We start from the raw sequence: 7006 nt of genomic DNA, 5'->3' as shown, positions 1-7006 counted from the left end.
GGGGGGGGGGGGGGTTAGGTGTCCGATGGTGGCAACAAAAATCCCTAAATAACCACAGCTAAGCAGAAACACCTGTCGACCGTTGCGAAAGACATTGACCGTCGCAGAGAAATGTTGACCTTTGCGGAAAATTGTTGACCATCCCGGAAAAATATTGATATTTGTGGAAAAATGTCGACATTGCAGAAAAATATCGACCTTTGCGAAAAAATATTGACCGTTGTGGAAAATATCAACATTTTTGGAAAAATGTTGACCGTCAAGGAAAAATATCGACCTTTGCGGAAAAATGTCGACTATCGTGGAAAAATGACGACCATTGCAGGAAAATATCGACCATGACGGAAAAATATCGTCCGTCTTGGACAAATGTTACCAATCGTTGAAAAATGTCGACCTTTGTGGAAAAATGTCGACTATCGGAGAAAAATGTCGACCATTGCAGAAAAATATCGACCATGACGGAAAAATATCGTCCGTCGTGGACAAATGTCACCAATCGTTGAAAAATATCGACCTTTGCGAAAAAATATTGACCGTTTTAGAAAAATACCGACCCTTGTGGAAAAATGTCGATTGTCGCAGAAAAATATCAACCACTGGAGAAAAATATTGACCTTTTCAGAAAATCATCGAAAAATGTCGACCTTTGTGAAAAAATCCGCTCTGCCCGCACTCTACTTCACAGCACTTCTGCGTCCGGTGTGAACCAGGCATAAGTCTTCCATGATAGTCTGAAGTAGTCTTAAAATAAAATACATACGATAGAATATAAAAATAAAAGAAATTATCTCTAAAAAGTCTTAAAACATGTTGACAACGTTTACTCTCAAACACAATGCTAGGAGGTTCAAATGCAAGTATCGTAAAATTAGTTTTGACTTTGCAAATGTGCTATAAGAATCTGCAGTTCTAACTCTTAACTCTTTCTTGTTTCGTTCTGTTTTTCACCTTGAATTCAAGACAACTTAATACTTTTAAGGCCTTATTTCAGTTGAGTAAAATGTCAGACTTTCTAAGGATCCACGAGCCCCCTGCTGTTTGAGTTGACTCCAACCAAAAGTGGGCAGAACAAAGATAGGACTTGTTATGACACTGACATTCTCTTTAGTTGTCCTCCTAAGCAGGAGTTCTTGCTCAGCATGTGCTAATTTTTCATTCTAACTAATGACACTTCTGTTTGGATTATTCCATTGATGCATTGATATTTAGATGTGTTGGTTTTTGTGTGTATCTGTTGTCCATAAACGAATAAAGTTCAAAGGATTGAATCTGGCATGAGGTCACTTGCACATGTTAAAAAAGGAAATTGAACAATGAATGATAGATGGAGTAAAGAGTCACATACTGTATGTGCTGCACCATTTTAACTAAAGAACAGTACACAGATAGTGAAAGAGTTGTATAAGAAAACTATGATACTCCCCCACTTGTTAAAATGTCCAGGAAACACGTTTGATGTAAAGCTATAGAAAAATTTACTTTAAAGTTGAATAAGAATTTTAAAAGTTCTACTAAACTTCAGTTTTTTTCTAACACCTTTGGCCATACGTCAGCCTGATGACACCTCCTCCATGAAAACTCCATCCACTTCTGCTGAGCCAGTCTGGGGAACCTCAAAGAGGACACTGTTCAGACACAACCCCCCATTCACACCCACCGGTGGCGGTTTAATAAATCTTAACGTAAGGAGAACGTTCCCCTGAAAAACACACCCTGTTATTGCTCACCCTTCAAAACGTGCCAATGATTTGCTCATGCACAAATACCTGGCCGTGGATTTCCAACCGTTTGACAAGTGTCAGGAAGGTGTGTGTGTATGGGGGGTGGGGGGTGTTTATGATAGCATGACATCATCAAACCACGTTCTGTGTCGGACTCTGTTTAGTTTTCCAGCTCGGACCAAATTAGCATGAACGGGGTGAAAACGGGGGGTATGACTGAGGCTGAAGAAAGAAATGTGACACATCAGAACGGGAACATTAAAAACAAAACAAAAAAAAGCTATTAAATATAGTTACTACACGCTAATGTAGGACATTAATAACCCAGCCTTACATGACGTGATAGGTACTGTTATTGCCCACAAAAGCAACAGTAACTTGGATTAAACTAAATTAAAAGTTTTTCAGCAGACTCCTGGCCAGTTAAAAACACTGTCCAACTCATTTGCTGCTTTATAATAAGTTGTGTTACCAAGCTTTGTTTTGTTACAAAGTTGTTTTCTATCAAAATTGAGACAAAATACTTCATAGCCACATTTCTGACACAGAAAAATAATCAATATTCAGTGAAAACATCTCTGACATTCTCAAAAATGCTTTTTAATCATCTCGAAAAGCTCAAGAAGTTTTAGGGTTGCTTAAAACAGTTATCATATTCTCTACGCTAAGAGGGGGCACTGTCAGTGAATGGTCTATTTTCCGACGTTTGTTATATATAAGGTACTGTACTGGATTAAGCGAGACAATAGAGTCAGAGATAAGCCATCAGACTTTATTAACTGCGTTCACAGTAACTCATGTACCCTTAAAATCTTTTGGGGGAAGAATTTGTATGTTGTTGTTTTTTTTTTTTTAAAAGCACACTAGTTTTGCAAAAGTTTGAACTTTGAGAGATTAAACAAAAGAGAAAAGTGTGACAATGTTAATGATGGTGTGAGTAAGTGTATAAAGTAAGGGTGTGACAAAATATCACTTGAATGAAAGATCGCAATATTTCATTCAGCAACCGATGGATCTGCGATACGTGTACAATGCTCTGACAGAAAAACATCATTATGCCGATGAGCGGTGAAAAACGTGTTTAATTCCACAAATCTGCAAATGCAGATGTAGCGCTGCAGAACAGACTGTCTGGAAGAAGGAAATGAACCATCTTAGCTGCATTCAAGCGCCGTCCTTCATCCTGTCATGCTGCTTCAACACACTGAAATGTTTCTGGAAACGCCTCTGAACCGTTTTTAAACTACCGGTTCGGCTACATTTAGCATTGTTAGAAACAAAGCACTTTATTTGAAGCATTGCTGGTTAATCTTTGTGGGTTTTTTTCCTATGATGAAATTGTTTGAGCTGTGAAAATCTGACAAAGTTGAGTGTTGAAAAAATATTTCCTAAATTACTTAAAGGGGCCAAACCATGATTTTCTTAAGCCTATCAAAGTGAACTATATCTATATATAAGATCATATATTGCCTTTGGACCAGTAAAAAATGAATTATGTATAAAATATTAGTTATATTTCGTTATACTCACCTATTTGAGCTGGAATTTAATGAAGACATGAAAGGTTTTTTTTTGCTGATTATCACTGAAAAGGGGATAAATTTAGGATTGTGTTAGCTGTCAGAGCAGATTCTTCCTGGAGGGAGCTGTTAGCATCGATCTTACATCAGCACGTTTCCAACCGCTCGTTTTCGTGGGTATGGGAAGGGGTGCTGTGGACGACGCAGGTTTTTAGAGGATTAATCTTAAATGCATGAACGGATCAAAATACTGTTTTGGGGTTCTTTATAGTGAGGGATGTAGGGGCCCTTTAAAGAAAAGCACCATGAATTTGCTTGGTTAAAAGCAACTTGAGACATGAGATCCACTTCCAGGGCTTAATTTTCTGATCATTAAAAAAATGTAATTAAAAGTGTTATTTGTGTGAAAGGTGCATAAATATTCTGATAAAGTATTTATTAAGTCATAATAAAAAAAAGTGACATTTTGTCTCTGGTACTGTCTTGTGATATATTGTGTATCATATGTGTATCACGATACGTATTGTATCGCCAGACTTTTGCCAATATAGCCTAGTATAAAGTGAGTAGTGATGAGTTTTACTGCCTTTTAACATCTGCAAAGCTACATTTTATTTTCATAACCCCTTTTTAATAACTTACATAACTCCTAACTCTTGTTATAAACAAAAAAACACTCATAAATGTATCCATATATAACTACAAACAAACCATCCCTGCTGCTGCTTCTGGCTGCACTGCCCCCCTGTGGCTTGATTGACTTATTACAGTTTAAAAGAAGACCAAGATCAGATCAAGATATTTTCATGGGATGTTGGTTTAAGCTACTATAGCCAAAGTATGCTCAGATTTGTATCTCTATAGCATCATGCAAATATGTAACATAGCACTATACCATTGTTATATTTTGATATTCAGCCCCCAAAAATATTCATGACATGGCTTTTAACTAATGAAAAAAACAAAACAGAAGTTTCTCTTCTGTTTGTGAAACTTTGTGAAAGTAATCATCAAAAATGGTTTAATAAACTGAATAAATAAATACAGGTCTGCCCGTAAATGAATTGACTGTGTAAGTAAAACCTTTTTAAAACATTACATTATTACTTTATGAAACTGAGTTAACTGCCACAACTTCCATAAACAATCACTGGTTGGTGATGTGGCCCCAGCAAGGAAAGACTGACCGAAACGGCGAAAAGGCTTTGGGAATCAAAGACTTATTTGTGGAGCGCGGGCCTCTTTAAAATAGGCAGTTAAAAATAGAAATGAAAGTGACACATTTGGAACACTACATTTCCATTTTCTCAGCTGTGGGCTTAAAGCATAAAGTCACAGTGTTCCTGAAGAGGTTTAAAGAAGATCACTTTTAATTTTTTTTGGGCCACAAGCTACCAGCTGTTACATCAAACTACGCAGGTATAGAATTCCTGAAACTGCTGAAAAGACAAGACGTTAGTCTAGCGTAAATCCTGGATTTACTGAATCATCAAACTCCTCCATTAGAAGGTTTTTTTTTTTTGTTTCCTTGCAGGCATGAAGATGAAAACGCTGGTCTTTAATTTTCTAAAATATTAAACCATAACTCGTGAAAATCAGTCCAAATGATAAAGAATAGCAATTCTTGGTTTAAGTTCACTTAATTTCTAGATGAAAAGCAATGTCGTTGAAGAGGTAAAGATGAAGAAATATTCCTAAAATCAACAACAGATGATCTAAATGGAAATGGGGGGGGGGGGGATCCATGCTTAATGTTTTTCATTGATTGTTGGACAAATTCACATCTAAAACTTACTTTAAGATTCCTATTGAAAATTCAGCACCTTCACACAGCTTTTCTATTTCCACAGTTTCCAACAAATATTAATGTTTGCAGGTTTGTCAGTGAATTTGTGTAGCAGTTCCCCATTTATTTGTGATGCTATGTTCCCATCGCCCCCAAGCATCTACTTCAAATGAAAAGTTTATGTAAACGGGGGAAAATATGCGTTTGAGGCTTCAACATTCAAAAATGTTCCATTCATTTATACACTGTAAAAAATTCCAAGTTGGCTCAACTTAAATTAATTTGTAACCTGGCTGCCTTAAAGTTTTTATTAAGGCTAACAAATTATTTCATTTCAGTTTACCAAAACGTTTCCCCAACTAAAAAGAAAAATCAAGTTCGTATCACTTATTGCTTTGTTTTAGGAAATGCTAAAAAGTTAAATAAACAAATATTTTCATTGTATAAAGCTAAAAAAAATTGAATATTGTCAACTCACTTTCTGATTAAATCTAGAGAGTTACTCACAACTACCTTGAAATTACTTTAAAAAAATGTGTTTGCCAGACTTAAAATTGAGTTGCGATTACTTTATGACACAATTATGTTTTTTTAACCCAAAAAATATAGTATCCACAAAATAACAATAAGTTATGTGAACTTAATTGTTTAAGTTGGAATAAAGTATAATTGAGTTTAAATTAAATTATAAGAATCAATTTGTTATTTTCAATCAAAATTTTAAGTTACCAAAGTTACAATTATTTTTTAAGTTGAGCCAATTTGGATTTTCCAGGATGTCTCAGCGTCTTACATGCAGATGCTGGTCGGAGTTAGAATTTAACACAAATCAAAACAATGAGAAACGCCGTATTAAATCCACTACAATGAAAACAACAGGCTACCAAACAAAACGTTTTATTAAAGACAATCTCAATAACTTGTTAAAAATGTATCTCAAAAACATTAAGTTTATTGAAACCGTTTAGAATGGATGTGCTGCATCCAAATAGAGAGAATTTATACTTTTTAAAGAAAAAATAAAATAAAAAAAGACTTGCATGATAAATATTTGCCTTCCTTTAACACTTCTCTGCTAACAAAGATCATCATTGGTCACTCCAGAAGCATCAAAATGGCCATGCCCTGGTGGACCCAACCACATGCTGGCATGATAATGAGAGGATATGTGTATTTCCTGGCTGGTGTTTCCGTTCCAGCGCAGCAGGGTGGTGTTGCTCTTGCATGTGATGACACATGTGATCACTGAAGGAAAAGGAAGCATGAACTGTAAAGTGGGTGTAGGAAATGTATATTTTACCAAATCAAAATTGCTCATTTTATTTATTTCGAATCATAGTTCGAAATAATCAAATCTCTATAAATTAGCCAAAAATGTAGCCAGAGATTAACCATGGAGGGATAACTTCTGAACTTTTGCTTATTTTACATGGATCATGTTTTAGTCTTTGTTTTTGTTTACTAATCAGCCTTTGTTGTTTAGTTCTACTTAGAATTTTTTTGTTGAATTTTTATACTTATCATTTATCAAGAGTAGATGCCCTGAATCCTTGTTAAGTCTTAAACCCTCGAGACTTATAATAGTTAATAATAAGTGAACGGTTTATTTTGTTTCCGATTAAGAATATTAAACATGCTCCTCACTCATTTTCTCGTTTCAGATTGATAATCTCAAATTACCTTCACAGTTTGAACCTTCGCTGGCGTTAAACACTGCAGACCCAGTCCTAAACCTCTTGATCCCATTTCCCAGACTATTATGCTCACATATTTCAATCGGCTTGGAGCTCAAGGGAGGGGGGGTCGGAGGCTGGGATTGGCGGATAGGCGAGGAATGAAAACACACGGGAGGTCAGTAAAAGAGACGTCTTTCTTTTACGCCCGCCGTTACTGAAAGATGTTCATTTCCTCTGCGATTCCTCTGCCTCTTTATTTTTTCTTCTCCATATTTGTCGGTGGACGCGGGCTGAAGTTGT

Source organism: Oryzias melastigma, linkage group LG11, assembly GCF_002922805.2.
Source record: "Oryzias melastigma strain HK-1 linkage group LG11, ASM292280v2, whole genome shotgun sequence".
Classification (NCBI taxonomy): Eukaryota; Metazoa; Chordata; class Actinopteri; order Beloniformes; family Adrianichthyidae; genus Oryzias; species Oryzias melastigma.
This window is presented reverse-complemented; position numbering follows the sequence as displayed.